The sequence below is a fragment of the Neovison vison genome, chromosome 14, assembly GCF_020171115.1.
Source record: "Neovison vison isolate M4711 chromosome 14, ASM_NN_V1, whole genome shotgun sequence".
Lineage (NCBI taxonomy): Eukaryota > Metazoa > Chordata > Mammalia > Carnivora > Mustelidae > Neogale > Neogale vison.
In genome coordinates, this window is record NC_058104.1 from 45,670,155 (window position 1) to 45,686,466 (window position 16,312).

Sequence of the window (16,312 nt, forward strand, 5' to 3'; positions counted from 1 at the left end):
GAAGGTCATTTCTCACTTTGTCTTTCCAGTGGAGGAAAGAAGATAGAACAAGGTCGGAGCAGAGAGAATGTTACAACCCGTTGGTGAAGGAAAGGGTCAGGCATTTAGGCCTCTATGATGCATACTGGAAGTTCAACACTTGGGATGTTCCACAGTGTCTACCACTTCTCAAAACACTTCCAATATTTGAGGGAACTGTTCTACAGCAAGTTCTCACAACAGGGAAGCGTCTGTGCTCAGTTGGAAAGTGTAGGACGTGTCTGGGTAGCAATCATGAAGTGTCCCATACAGACCCCTTAGAGGGGATGCTGAGGAAGGTATCTGCTCTGGGAACCTACTTCAGGTACGTACTCATTCATAACAGTGTTTCTCCTTTGAAGATGAAGATAGAACAGGGAAGACTACGGGCACATAGGTACTGTGATTAAAGGGCAGGCATTGGCGCTTAGCCTGACAAACACTTATTGGATGTTCACCACCAGTGGTGATCCGCACTTAGTTTCTGCGTCTAAAACGCTTCCAACACTGAGAGGGAAGTGTGCTTTAGGAGGGATTCACTGCAGTGTTAGGTCTTTTAAAGAAGGAAGCTTTTGGGACTGACTCTGTGGTACCCGCATTAGGCGCACATAGCTTTCCATTCAAAGACGTTTAACCATTGGACTATAGCAAATTCAGTTTAAGGGAAACTCCTTCATGCGGAAGGTCATTTCTCACTTTGTCTTTCCAGTGGAGGAAAGAAGATAGAACAAGGACGGAGCACAGAGAATATTAAACCCTTTGGTGAAGTAAAGGGTAAGGCATTTAGGCCTCTATGATGCATACTGGAAGTCTACACCTGGGATGTTCCACAGCGTCTACCACCTCTCAAAACACTTCCAATATATGAGGGAACTGTGCTACACTAAGTTCTCACGACAGGGATGCGTCTGTACACAGTTGTGAACTCTAGGATGTGTCTGGATAGCAATCATGAAGTCTCTCCTACAGGCCCCTTAGAGGGGATGCAAAGGAAAGTATCTGCTCAGCGAACCTACTTCAGTTGCATGCTCATTCATAACAGCGTTTCTCCTTTGAGATATGGAGATAGAACAGGGACTGACTAGGGGCACATTAGGTACTGTGAGTAAAGGGCAGGCTATGGCGCTTAAGCCTACCAAACACATATTGGATGTTCACCACCAGTGGTGATCCGCACTTGGTTTCTGCGTCTAAAACGCTTCCTACACTGAGAGGGAAGTGTGCTTTAGGAGGGATTCACTGCAGTGTTACATCTGTTAAAGAAGGAAGCTTTTGGGACTGACTCTGTGGTAACCGCAATAGGCGCACATAGCTTTCCATTCACAGACGTCTAACCGTTAGACTATAGCATGTTCTGTTTAAGGGAAACTCCTTCAGGCGGAATGTCACTTCTCACAGTGTCTTTCCAGTGGAGGAAAGATGATAGAACAAGGACGGACAGAGAGAACGTTGCAAACCGTGAGTGAAGTAGAGGGTAAGGCACTTAGGCCTCTAGGATGCATACTGGAATTACAACACCGGTGATGTTCCACAGTGTCTACCTCTTCTCTTAAACACTTCCAATATATAAGGGAACTGTGCTACAGTAATTTTTCACGAAGGGGATGCATCTGTGCTCAGTTGAAAACTCTACAATGTGTCTGGGTAGCAATCATGAAGTGTCTCATACAGGCCCCTTGGAGGGGAGGCGTAGGAAGGTATCTGCTCAGGGAACCTACTTTAGGTGCGTACTCATTCATAACAGTGTTTCTCCTTTTGGAATGAAGATAGAACAGGGACGAACTAGGGGCACATTAGGTCCTTTGAGTAAAGGGCAAGCTATGGCGCTTAAGCCTGCCAAACACATATTGGAGGTTCACCACCAGTGGTGTTCCGCACTTAGTTTCTGCGTCTATAACGCTTCCAACACTGAGAGGGAAGTGTGCTTTAGGAGGGATTCACTGCAGTGTTACGTCTGTTAAAGAAGAAAGCTTTGGGGACTGACTCTTTGGTAACCACAATAGGCGCACATAGCTTTCCAGTCTCTGACGTCTATCCGTTGGACTATAGCAAGTTCTGTGTAAGGGAAACATCTTCATGAGGAATGTCCCTTCTAACAGTGTCTTTCCAGTGGAGGAAAGAAGATAGAACAAGGACGGAGCAGAGAGAATGTTACAACCCGTTGGTGAAGGAAAGGGTCAGGCATTTAGGCCTCTATGATGCATACTGGAAGTTCAACACTTGGGATGTTCCACAGTGTCTACCACTTCTCAAAACACTTCCAATATAGGAGGGAACTGTTCTACAGCAAGTTCTCACAACAGGGAAGCGTCTGTGCTCAGTTGGAAAGTGTAGGACGTGTCTGGGTAGCAGTCATGAAGTGTCTCATACAGACCCCTTAGAGGGGATGCGGAGGAAGGTATCTGCTCTGGGAACGTACTTCACGTGCTTACTCATTCGTAACAGTGTTTCTCCTTTGAAGATGAAGACAGAAAAGGGAAAGACTACGGGCACAGTAGGTACTGTGAGTAAAGGGCAGGCTATGGCGCTTAGCCTGACAAACACATATTGGATGTTCACCACCAGTGGTGATCCGCACTTAGTTTCTGCGTCTAAAACGCTTCCAACACTGAGAGGGAAGTTTGCTTTAGGAGGGATTCACTGCAGTGTTAGGTCTTTTAAAGAAGGAAGCTTTTGGGACTGACTCTGTGGTAACCGCATTAGGCGCACATAGCTTTCCATTCAAAGACGTTTAACCATTGGACTATAGCAAATTCAGTTTAAGGTAAACTCCTTCATGCGGAAGGTCATTTCTCACTTTGTCTTTCCAGTGGAGGAAAGAAGATAGAACAAGGACGGAGCACAGAGAATATTAAACCCTTTGGTGAAGTAAAGGGTAGGGCATTTAGGCCTCTATGATGCATACTGGAAGTTCAACACTTGGGATGTTCCACAGTGTCTAACACTTCTCAAAACACTTCCAATATTTGAGGGAACTGTTCTACAGCAAGTTCTCACAACAGGGAAGCGTCTGTGCTCAGTTGGAAAGTGTAGGACGTGTCTGGGTAGCAGTCATGAAGTGTCTCATACAGACCCCTTAGAGGGGAGGTGGAGGAAGGTATCTGCTCTGGGAACGTACTTCACGTGCTTACTCATTCGTAACAGTGTTTCTCCTTTGAAGATGAAGACAGAAAAGGGAAAGACGACGGGCACCGTAGGTACTGTGAGTAAAGGGCAGGCTATGGCGCTTAGCCTGACAAACACATATTGGATGTTCACCACCAGTGGTGATCCGCACTTAGTTTCTGCGTCTAAAACGCTTCCAACACTGAGAGGGAAGTGTGCTTTAGGAGGGATTCACTGCAGTGTTAGGTCTTTTAAAGAAGGAAGCTTTTGGGACTGACTCTGTGGTAACCGCATTAGGCGCACATAGCTTTCCATTCAAAGACGTTTAACCATTGGACTATAGCAAATTCAGTTTAAGGGAAACTCCTTCATGCGGAAGGTCATTTCTCACTTTGTCTTTCCAGTGGAGGAAAGAAGATAGAACAAGGACGGAGCACAGAGAATATTAAACCCTTTGGTGAAGTAAAGGGTAAGGCATTTAGGCCTCTATGATGCATACTGGAAGTCTACACCTGGGATGTTCCACAGCGTCTACCACTTCTCAAAACACTTCCAATATATGAGGGAACTGTGCTACAGTAAGTTCTCACGACAGGGATGCGTCTGTACACAGTTGTGAACTCTAGGATGTGTCTGGATAGCAATCATGAAGTCTCTCCTACAGGCCCCTTAGAGGGGATGCAAAGGAAAGTATCTGCTCAGCGAACCTACTTCAGTTGCATACTCATTCATAACAGCGTTTCTCCTTTGAGATATGGAGATAGAACAGGGACTGACTAGGGGCACATTAGGTACTGTGAGTAAAGGGTAGGCTATGGCGCTTAAGCCTACCAAACACATATTGGAAGTTCACCAACAGTGGTGATCCGCACTTGGTTTCTGCGTCTAAAACGCTTCCTACACTGAGAGGGAAGTGTGCTTTAGGAGGGATTCACTGCAGTGTTACGTCTGTTAAAGAAGGAAGCTTTTGGTACTGACTCTGTGGTAACCGCAATAGGCGCACATAGCTTTCCATTCACAGACGTCTAACCGTTAGACTATAGCATGTTCTGTTTAAGGGAAACTCCTTCAGGCGGAATGTCACTTCTCACAGTGTCTTTCCAGTGGAGAAAAGATGATAGAACAAGGACGGACAGAGAGAACGTTGCAAACCGTGAGTGAAGTAGAGGGTAAGGCACTTAGGCCTCTATGATGCATACTGGAATTACAACACCGGTGATGTTCCACAGTGTCTACCTCTTCTCTTAAACACTTCCAGTATATAAGGGAACTGTGCTACAGTAATTTTTCACGAAGGGGATGCATCTGTGCTCAGTTGAAAACTCTACAATGTGTCTGGGTAGCAATCATGAAGTGTCTCATACAGGCCCCTTGGAGGGGAGGCGTAGGAAGGTATCTGCTCAGGGAACCTACTTTAGGTGCGTACTCATTCATAACAGTGTTTCTCCTTTTGGAATGAAGATAGAACAGGGACGAACTAGGGGCACATTAGGTCCTTTGAGTAAAGGGCAAGCTATGGCGCTTAAGCCTGCCAAACACATATTGGAGGTTCACCACCAGTGGTGTTCCGCACTTAGTTTCTGCGTCTATAACGCTTCCAACACTGAGAGGGAAGTGTGCTTTAGGAGGGATTCACTGCAGTGTTACGTCTGTTAAAGAAGAAAGCTTTGGGGACTGACTCTTTGTTAACCACAATAGGCGCACATAGCTTTCCAGTCTCTGACGTCTATCCGTTGGACTATAGCAAGTTCTGTGTAAGGGAAACATCTTCATGAGGAATGTCCCTTCTAACAGTGTCTTTCCAGTGGAGGAAAGAAGATAGAACAAGGACGGAGCAGAGAGAATGTTACAACCCGTTGGTGAAGGAAAGGGTCAGGCATTTAGGCCTCTATGATGCATACTGGAAGTTCAACACTTGGGATGTTCCACAGTGTCTACCACTTCTCAAAACACTTCCAATATAGGAGGGAACTGTTCTACAGCAAGTTCTCACAACAGGGAAGCGTCTGTGCTCAGTTGGAAAGTGTAGGACGTGTCTGGGTAGCAGTCATGAAGTGTCTCATACAGACCCCTTAGAGGGGATGCGGAGGAGGTATCTGCTCTGGGAACGTACTTCACGTGCTTACTCATTCGTAACAGTGTTTCTCCTTTGAAGATGAAGATAGAAAAGGGAAAGACTACGGGCACAGTAGGTACTGTGAGTAAAGGGCAGGCTATGGCGCTTAGCCTGACAAACACATATTGGATGTTCACCACCAGTGGTGATCCGCACTTAGTTTCTGCGTCTAAAACGCTTCCAACACTGAGAGGGAAGTGTGCTTTAGGAGGGATTCACTGCAGTGTTAGGTCTTTTAAAGAAGGAAGCTTTTGGGACTGAGTCTGTGGTAACCGCATTAGGCGCACATAGCTTTCCATTCAAAGACGTTTAACCATTGGACTATAGCAAATTCAGTTTAAGGGAAACTCCTTCATGCGGAAGGTCATTTCTCACTTTGTCTTTCCAGTGGAGGAAAGAAGATAGAACAAGGTCGGAGCAGAGAGAATGTTACAACCCGTTGGTGAAGGAAAGGGTCAGGCATTTAGGCCTCTATGATGCATACTGGAAGTTCAACACTTGGGATGTTCCACAGTGTCTACCACTTCTCAAAACACTTCCAATATTTGAGGGAACTGTTCTACAGCAAGTTCTCACAACAGGGAAGCGTCTGTGCTCAGTTGGAAAGTGTAGGACGTGTCTGGGTAGCAATCATGAAGTGTCCCATACAGACCCCTTAGAGGGGATGCTGAGGAAGGTATCTGCTCTGGGAACCTACTTCAGGTACGTACTCATTCATAACAGTGTTTCTCCTTTGAGGATGAAGATAGAACAGGGAAGACTACGGGCACATAGGTACTGTGATTAAAGGGCAGGCATTGGCGCTTAGCCTGACAAACACTTATTGGATGTTCACCACCAGTGGTGATCCGCACTTAGTTTCTGCGTCTAAAACGCTTCCAACACTGAGAGGGAAGTGTGCTTTAGGAGGGATTCACTGCAGTGTTACGTCTGTTAAAGAAGGAAGCTTTTGGGACTGACTCTGTGGTACCCGCATTAGGCGCACATAGCTTTCCATTCAAAGACGTTTAACCATTGGACTATAGCAAATTCAGTTTAAGGGAAACTCCTTCATGCGGAAGGTCATTTCTCACTTTGTCTTTCCAGTGGAGGAAAGAAGATAGAACAAGGACGGAGCACAGAGAATATTAAACCCTTTGGTGAAGTAAAGGGTAAGGCATTTAGGCCTCTATGATGCATACCGGAAGTCTACACCTGGGATGTTCCACAGCGTCTACCACCTCTCAAAACACTTCCAATATATGAGGGAACTGTGCTACACTAAGTTCTCACGACAGGGATGCGTCTGTACACAGTTGTGAACTCTAGGATGTGTCTGGATAGCAATCATGAAGTCTCTCCTACAGGCCCCTTAGAGGGGATGCAAAGGAAAGTATCTGCTCAGCGAACCTACTTCAGTTGCATGCTCATTCATAACAGCGTTTCTCCTTTGAGATATGGAGATAGAACAGGGACTGACTAGGGGCACATTAGGTACTGTGAGTAAAGGGCAGGCTATGGCGCTTAAGCCTACCAAACATATATTGGAAGTTCACCACCAGTGGTGATCCGCACTTGGTTTCTGCGTCTAAAACGCTTCCTACACTGAGAGGGAAGTGTGCTTTAGGAGGGATTCACTGCAGTGTTACGTCTGTTAAAGAAGGAAGCTTTTGGTACTGACTCTGTGGTAACCGCAATAGGCGCACATAGCTTTCCATTCACAGACGTCTAACCGTTAGACTATAGCATGTTCTGTTTAAGGGAAACTCCTTCAGGCGGAATGTCACTTCTCACAGTGTCTTTCCAGTGGAGAAAAGATGATAGAACAAGGACGGACAGAGAGAACGTTGCAAACCGTGAGTGAAGTAGAGGGTAAGGCACTTAGGCCTCTAGGATGCATACTGGAATTACAACACCGGTGATGTTCCACAGTGTCTACCTCTTCTCTTAAACACTTCCAGTATATAAGGGAACTGTGCTACAGTAATTTTTCACGAAGGGGATGCATCTGTGCTCAGTTGAAAACTCTACAATGTGTCTGGGTAGCAATCATGAAGTGTCTCATACAGGCCCCTTGGAGGGGAGGCGTAGGAAGGTATCTGCTCAGGGAACCTACTTTAGGTGCGTACTCATTCATAACAGTGTTTCTCCTTTTGGAATGATATAGAACAGGGACGAACTAAGGGCACATTAGGTCCTTTGAGTAAAGGGCAAGCTATGGCGCTTAAGCCTGCCAAACACATATTGGAGGTTCACCACCAGTGGTGTTCCGCACTTAGTTTCTGCGTCTATAACGCTTCCAACACTGAGAGGGAAGTGTGCTTTAGGAGGGATTCACTGCAGTGTTACGTCTGTTAAAGAAGAAAGCTTTGGGGACTGACTCTTTGGTAACCACAATAGGCGCACATAGCTTTCCAGTCTCTGACGTCTATCCGTTGGACTATAGCAAGTTCTGTGTAAGGGAAACATCTTCATGAGGAATGTCCCTTCTAACAGTGTCTTTCCAGTGGAGGAAAGAAGATAGAACAAGGACGGAGCAGAGAGAATGTTACAACCCGTTGGTGAAGGAAAGGGTCAGGCATTTAGGCCTCTATGATGCATACTGGAAGTTCAACACTTGGGATGTTCCACAGTGTCTACCACTTCTCAAAACACTTCCAATATAGGAGGGAACTGTTCTACAGCAAGTTCTCACAACAGGGAAGCGTCTGTGCTCAGTTGGAAAGTGTAGGACGTGTCTGGGTAGCAGTCATGAAGTGTCTCATACAGACCCCTTAGAGGGGATGCGGAGGAAGGTATCTGCTCTGGGAACGTACTTCACGTGCTTACTCATTCGTAACAGTGTTTCTCCTTTGAAGATGAAGACAGAAAAGGGAAAGACTACGGGCACAGTAGGTACTGTGAGTAAAGGGCAGGCTAAGGCGCTTAGCCTGACAAACACATATTGGATGTTCACCACCAGTGGTGATCCGCACTTAGTTTCTGCGTCTAAAACGCTTCCAACACTGAGAGGGAAGTTTGCTTTAGGAGGGATTCACTGCAGTGTTACGTCTGTTAAAGAAGGAAGCTTTTGGGACTGACTCTGTGGTAACCGCATTAGGCGCACATAGCTTTCCATTCAAAGACGTTTAACCATTGGACTATAGCAAATTCAGTTTAAGGTAAACTCCTTCATGCGGAAGGTCATTTCTCACTTTGTCTTTCCAGTGGAGGAAAGAAGATAGAACAAGGACGGAGCACAGAGAATATTAAACCCTTTTGTGAAGTAAAGGGTAAGGCATTTAGGCCTCTATGATGCATACTGGAAGTTCAACACTTGGGATGTTCCACAGTGTCTAACACTTCTCAAAACACTTCCAATATTTGAGGGAACTGTTCTACAGCAAGTTCTCACAACAGGGAAGCGTCTGTGCTCAGTTGGAAAGTGTAGGACGTGTCTGGGTAGCAGTCATGAAGTGTCTCATACAGACCCCTTAGAGGGGATGCGGAGGAAGGTATCTGCTCTGGGAACGTACTTCACGTGCTTACTCATTCGTAACAGTGTTTCTCCTTTGAAGATGAAGATAGAAAAGGAAAAGACTACGGGCACAGTAGGTACTGTGAGTAAAGGGCAGGCTATGGCGCTTAGCCTGACAAACACATATTGGATGTTCACCACCAGTGGTGATCCGCACTTAGTTTCTGCGTCTAAAACGCTTCCAACACTGAGAGGGAAGTGTGCTTTAGGAGGGATTCACTGCAGTGTTACGTCTGTTAAAGAAGGAAGCTTTTGGGACTGACTCTGTGGTACCCGCATTAGGCGCACATAGCTTTCCATTCAAAGACGTTTAACCATTGGACTATAGCAAATTCAGTTTAAGGGAAACTCCTTCATGCGGAAGGTCATTTCTCACTTTGTCTTTCCAGTGGAGGAAAGAAGATAGAACAAGGACGGAGCACAGAGAATATTAAACCCTTTGGTGAAGTAAAGGGTAAGGCATTTAGGCCTCTATGATGCATACTGGAAGTTCTACACCTGGGATGTTCCACAGCGTCTACCACCTCTCAAAACACTTCCAATATATGAGGGAACGGTGCTACAGTAAGTTCTCACGACAGGGATGCGTCTGTACTCAGTTGGAAACTCTAGGACGTGTCGGGTTAGCAATCATGAAGTCTCTCCTACAGGCCCCTTAGAGGGGATGCAAAGGAAAGTATCTGTTCAGCGAACCTACTTCCGTTGCATGCTCATTTTTAACAGCGTTTCTCCTTTGAGATATGCAGATAGAACAGGGACTGACTAGGGGCACATTAGGTACTGTGAGTAAAGGGCAGGCTATGGCGCTTAAGCCTACCAAACACATATTGGATGTTCACCACCAGTGGTGATCCGCACTTGGTTTCTGCGTCTAAAACGCTTCCTACACTGAGAGGGAAGTGTGCTTTAGGAGGGATTCACTGCAGTGTTACGTCTGTTAAAGAAGGAAGCTTTGGGGACTGACTCTGTGGTAACCGCAATAGGCGCACATAGCTTTCCATTCACAGACGTCTAACCGTTAGACTATAGCATGTTCTGTTTAAGGGAAACTCCTTCAGGCGGAATGTCACTTCTCACAGTGTCTTTCCAGTGGAGGAAAGATGATAGAACAAGGACGGACAGAGAGAACGTTGCAAACCGTGAGTGAAGTAGAGGGTAAGGCACTTAGGCCTCTATGATGCATACTGGAATTACAACACCGGTGATGTTCCACAGTGTCTACCTCTTCTCTTAAACACTTCCAATATATAAGGAACTGTGCTACAGTAATTTTTCACGAAGGGGATGCATCTGTGCTCAGTTGAAAACTCTACAATGTGTCTGGGTAGCAATCATGAAGTGTCTCATACAGGCCCCTTGGAGGGGAGGCGTAGGAAGGTATCTGCTCAGGGAACTTACTTTAGGTGCGTACTCATTCATAACAGTGTTTCTCCTTTTGGAATGAAGATAGAACAGGGACGAACTAGGGGCACATTAGGTCCTTTGAGTAAAGGGCAAGCTATGGCGCTTAAGCCTGCCAAACACATATTGGAGGTTCACCACCAGTGGTGTTCCGCACTTAGTTTCTGCGTCTATAACGCTTCCAACACTGAGAGGGAAGTGTGCTTTAGGAGGGATTCACTGCAGTGTTACGTCTGTTAAAAAAGAAAGCTTTGGGGACTGACTCTTTGGTAACCACAATAGGCGCACATAGCTTTCCAGTCTCTGACGTCTATCCGTTGGACTATAGCAAGTTCTGTGTAAGGGAAACATCTTCATGAGGAATGTCCCTTCTAACAGTGTCTTTCCAGTGGAGGAAAGAAGATAGAACAAGGACGGAGCAGAGAGAATGTTACAACCCGTTGGTGAAGGAAAGGGTCAGGCATTTAGGCCTCTATGATGCATACTGGAAGTTCAACACGTGGGATGTTCCACAGTGTCTAACACTTCTCAAAACACTTCCAATATTTGAGGGAACTGTTCTACAGCAAGTTCTCACAACAGGGAAGCGTCTGTGCTCAGTTGGAAAGTGTAGGACGTGTCTGGGTAGCAGTCATGAAGTGTCTCATACAGACCCCTTAGAGGGGATGTGGAGGAAGGTATCTGCTCTGGGAACGTACTTCACGTGCTTACTCATTCGTAACAGTGTTTCTCCTTTGAAGATGAAGACAGAAAAGGGAAAGACGACGGGCACCGTAGGTACTGTGAGTAAAGGGCAGGCTATGGCGCTTAGCCTGACAAACACATATTGGATGTTCACCACCAGTGGTGATCCGCACTTAGTTTCTGCGTCTAAAACGCTTCCAACACTGAGAGGGAAGTGTGCTTTAGGAGGGATTCACTGCAGTGTTAGGTCTTTTAAAGAAGGAAGCTTTTGGGACTGACTCTGTGGTAACCGCATTAGGCGCACATAGCTTTCCATTCAAAGACGTTTAACCATTGGACTATAGCAAATTCAGTTTAAGGGAAACTCCTTCATGCGGAAGGTCATTTCTCACTTTGTCTTTCCAGTGGAGGAAAGAAGATAGAACAAGGACGGAGCACAGAGAATATTAAACCCTTTGGTGAAGTAAAGGGTAAGGCATTTAGGCCTCTATGATGCATACTGGAAGTCTACACCTGGGATGTTCCACAGCGTCTACCACTTCTCAAAACACTTCCAATATATGAGGGAACTGTGCTACAGTAAGTTCTCACGACAGGGATGCGTCTGTACACAGTTGTGAACTCTAGGATGTGTCTGGATAGCAATCATGAAGTCTCTCCTACAGGCCCCTTAGAGGGGATGCAAAGGAAAGTATCTGCTCAGCGAACCTACTTCAGTTGCATACTCATTCATAACAGCGTTTCTCCTTTGAGATATGGAGATAGAACAGGGACTGACTAGGGGCACATTAGGTACTGTGAGTAAAGGGTAGGCTATGGCGCTTAAGCCTACCAAACACATATTGGAAGTTCACCAACAGTGGTGATCCGCACTTGGTTTCTGCGTCTAAAACGCTTCCTACACTGAGAGTGAAGTGTGCTTTAGGAGGGATTCACTGCAGTGTTACATCTGTTAAAGAAGGAAGCTTTTGGGACTGACTCTGTGGTAACCGCAATAGGCGCACATAGCTTTCCATTCACAGACGTCTAACCGTTAGACTATAGCATGTTCTGTTTAAGGGAAACTCCTTCAGGCGGAATGTCACTTCTCACAGTGTCTTTCCAGTGGAGGAAAGATGATAGAACAAGGACGGACAGAGAGAACGTTGCAAACCGTGAGTGAAGTAGAGGGTAAGGCACTTAGGCCTCTATGATGCATACTGGAATTACAACACCGGTGATGTTCCACAGTGTCTACCTCTTCTCTTAAACACTTCCAGTATATAAGGGAACTGTGCTACAGTAATTTTTCACGAAGGGGATGCATCTGTGCTCAGTTGAAAACTCTACAATGTGTCTGGGTAGCAATCATGAAGTGTCTCATACAGGCCCCTTGGAGGGGAGGCGTAGGAAGGTATCTGCTCAGGGAACCTACTTCAGGTGCGTACTCATTCATAACAGTGTTTCTCCTTTTGGAATGAAGATAGAACAGGGCCGAACTAGGGGCACATTAGGTCCTTTGAGTAAAGGGCAAGCTATGGCGCTTAAGCCTGCCAAACACATATTGGAGGTTCACCACCAGTGGTGTTCCGCACTTAGTTTCTGCGTCTATAACGCTTCCAACACTGAGAGGGAAGTGTGCTTTAGGAGGGATTCACTGCAGTGTTACGTCTGTTAAAGAAGAAAGCTTTGGGGACTGACTCTTTGGTAACCACAATAGGCGCACATAGCTTTCCAGTCTCTGACGTCTATCCGTTGGACTATAGCAAGTTCTGTGTAAGGGAAACATCTTCATGAGGAATGTCCCTTCTAACAGTGTCTTTCCAGTGGAGGAAAGAAGATAGAACAAGGACGGAGCAGAGAGAATGTTACAACCCGTTGGTGAAGGAAAGGGTCAGGCATTTAGGCCTCTATGATGCATACTGGAAGTTCAACACTTGGGATGTTCCACAGTGTCTACCACTTCTCAAAACACTTCCAATATTTGAGGGAACTGTTCTACAGCAAGTTCTCACAACAGGGAAGCGTCTGTGCTCAGTTGGAAAGTGTAGGACGTGTCTGTGTAGCAGTCATGAAGTGTCTCATTCACACCCCTTAGAGGTGATGCGGAGGAAGGTATCTGCTCTGGGAACGTACTTCACGTGCTTACTGATTCGTAACAGTGTTTCTCCTTTGAAGATGAAGATAGAAAAGGGAAAGACTACGGGCACATTAGGTACTGTGAGTAAAGGGCAGGCTATGGCGCTTAGCCTGACAAACACATATTGGATGTTCACCACCAGTGGTGATCCGCACTTAGTTTCTGCGTCTAAAACGCTTCCAACACTGAGAGGGAAGTGTGCTTTAGGAGGGATTCACTGCAGTGTTAGGTCTTTTAAAGAAGGAAGCTTTTGGGACTGACTCTGTGGTAACCGCATTAGGCGCACATAGCTTTCCATTCAAAGACGTTTAACCATTGGACTATAGCAACACATATTGGATGTTCACCACCAGTGGTGATCCTCACTTGGTTTCTGCGTCTAAAACGCTTCCTACACTGAGAGGGAATTGTGCTTTAGGAGGGATTCACTGCAGTGTTACGTCTGTTAAAGAAGGAAGCTTTTGGGACTGACTCTGTGGTAACCGTAATAGGCGCACATAGCTTTCCATTCACAGACGTCTAACCGTTAGACTATAGCATGTTCTGTTTAAGGGAAACTCCTTCAGGCGGAATATCACTTCTCACAGTGTCTTTCCAGTGGAGGAAAGATGATAGAACAAGGACGGACAGAGAGAACGTTGCAAACCGTGAGTGAAGTAGAGGGTAAGGCACTTAGGCCTCTATGATGCATACAGGAATTACAACACCGGTGATGTTCCACAGTGTCTATCTCTTCTCTTAAACACTTCCAATATATAAGGGAACTGTGCTACAGTAATTTTTCACGAAGGGGATGCATCTGTGCTCAGTTGAAAACTCTACAATGTGTCTGGGTAGCAATCATGAAGTGTCTCATACAGGCCCCTTGGAGGGGAGGCGTAGGAAGGTATCTGCTCAGGGAACCTACTTTAGGTGCGTACTCATTCATAACAGTGTTTCTCCTTTTGGAATGAAGATAGAACAGGGACGAACTAGGGGCACATTAGGTCCTTTGAGTAAAGGGCAAGCTATGGCGCTTAAGCCTGCCAAACACATATTGGAGGTTCACCACCAGTGGTGTTCCGCACTTAGTTTCTGCGTCTATAACGCTTCCAACACTGAGAGGGAAGTGTGCTTTAGGAGGGATTCACTGCAGTGTTACGTCTGTTAAAGAAGAAAGCTTTGGGGACTGACTCTTTGGTAACCACAATAGGCGCACATAGCTTTCCAGTCTCTGACGTCTATCCGTTGGACTATAGCAAGTTCTGTGTAAGGGAAACATCGTCATGAGGAATGTCCCTTCTAACAGTGTCTTTCCAGTGGAGGAAAGAAGATAGAACAAGGACGGAGCAGAGAGAATGTTACAACCCGTTGGTGAAGGAAAGGGTCAGGCATTTAGGCCTCTATGATGCATACTGGAAGTTCAACACTTGGGATGTTCCACAGTGTCTACCACTTCTCAAAACACTTCCAATATTTGAGGGAACTGTTCTACAGCAAGTTCTCACGACAGGGAAGCGTCTGTGCTCAGTTGGAAAGTGTAGGACGTGTCTGGGTAGCAGTCATGAAGTGTCTCATACAGACCCCTTAGAGGGGATGCGGAGGAAGGTATCTGCTCTGGGAACGTACTTCACGTGCTTACTCATTCGTAACAGTGTTTCTCCTTTGAAGATGAAGACAGAAAAGGGAAAGACTACGGGCACAGTAGGTACTGTGAGTAAAGGGCAGGCTATGGCGCTTAGCCTGACAAACACATATTGGATGTTCACCACCAGTGGTGATCCGCACTTAGTTTCTGCGTCTAAAACGCTTCCAACACTGAGAGGGAAGTGTGCTTTAGGAGGGATTCACTGCAGTGTTAGGTCTTTTAAAGAAGGAAGCTTTTGGGACTGACTCTGTGGTAACCGCATTAGGCGCACATAGCTTTCCATTCACAGACGTCTAACCGTTAGACTATAGCATGTTCTGTTTAAGGGAAACTCCTTCAGGCGGAATGTCACTTCTCACAGTGTCTTTCCAGTGGAGGAAAGATGATAGAACAAGGACGGACAGAGAGAACGTTGCAAACCGTGAGTGAAGTAGAGGGTAAGGCACTTAGGCCTCTAGGATGCATACTGGAATTACAACACCGGTGATGTTCCACAGTGTCTACCTCTTCTCTTAAACACTTCCAATATATAAGGGAACTGTGCTACAGTAATTTTTCACGAAGGGGATGCATCTGTGCTCAGTTGAAAACTCTACAATGTGTCTGGGTAGCAATCATGAAGTGTCTCATACAGGCCCCTTGGAGGGGAGGCGTAGGAAGGTATCTGCTCAGGGAACCTACTTTAGGTGCGTACTCATTCATAACAGTGTTTCTCCTTTTGGAATGAAGATAGAACAGGGACGAACTAGGGGCACATTAGGTCCTTTGAGTAAAGGGCAAGCTATGGCGCTTAAGCCTGCCAAACACATATTGGAGGTTCACCACCAGTGGTGTTCCGCACTTAGTTTCTGCGTCTATAACGCTTCCAACACTGAGAGGGAAGTGTGCTTTAGGAGGGATTCACTGCAGTGTTACGTCTGTTAAAGAAGAAAGCTTTGGGGACTGACTCTTTGGTAACCACAATAGGCGCACATAGCTTTCCAGTCTCTGACGTCTATCCGTTGGACTATAGCAAGTTCTGTGTAAGGGAAACATCTTCATGAGGAATGTCCCTTCTAACAGTGTCTTTCCAGTGGAGGAAAGAAGATAGAACAAGGACGGAGCAGAGAGAATGTTACAACCCGTTGGTGAAGGAAAGGGTCAGGCATTTAGGCCTCTATGATGCATACTGGAAGTTCAACACTTGGGATGTTCCACAGTGTCTACCACTTCTCAAAACACTTCCAATATTTGAGGGAACTGTTCTACAGCAAGTTCTCACAACAGGGAAGCGTCTGTGCTCAGTTGGAAAGTGTAGGACGTGTCTGGGTAGCAATCATGAAGTGTCTCATACAGACCCCTTAGAGGGGATGCGGAGGAAGGTATCTGCGCTGGGAACGTACTTCACGTGCTTACTCATTCGTAACAGTGTTTCTCCTTTGAAGATGAAGATAGAAAAGGGAAAGACTACGGGCACATTAGGTACTGTGAGTAAAGGGCAGGCTATGGCGCTTAGCCTGACAAACACATATTGGATGTTCACCACCAGTGGTGATCCGCACTTAATTTCTGCGTCTAAAACGCTTCCAACACTGAGAGGGAAGTGTGCTTTAGGAGGGATTCACTGCAGTGTTACGTCTGTTAAAGAAGGAAGCTTTTGGGACTGACTCTGTGGTAACCGCATTAGGCGCACATAGCTTTCCATTCAAAGACGTCTAACCATTGGACTATAGCAAGTTCAGTTTAAGGGAAACTCCTTCATGCGGA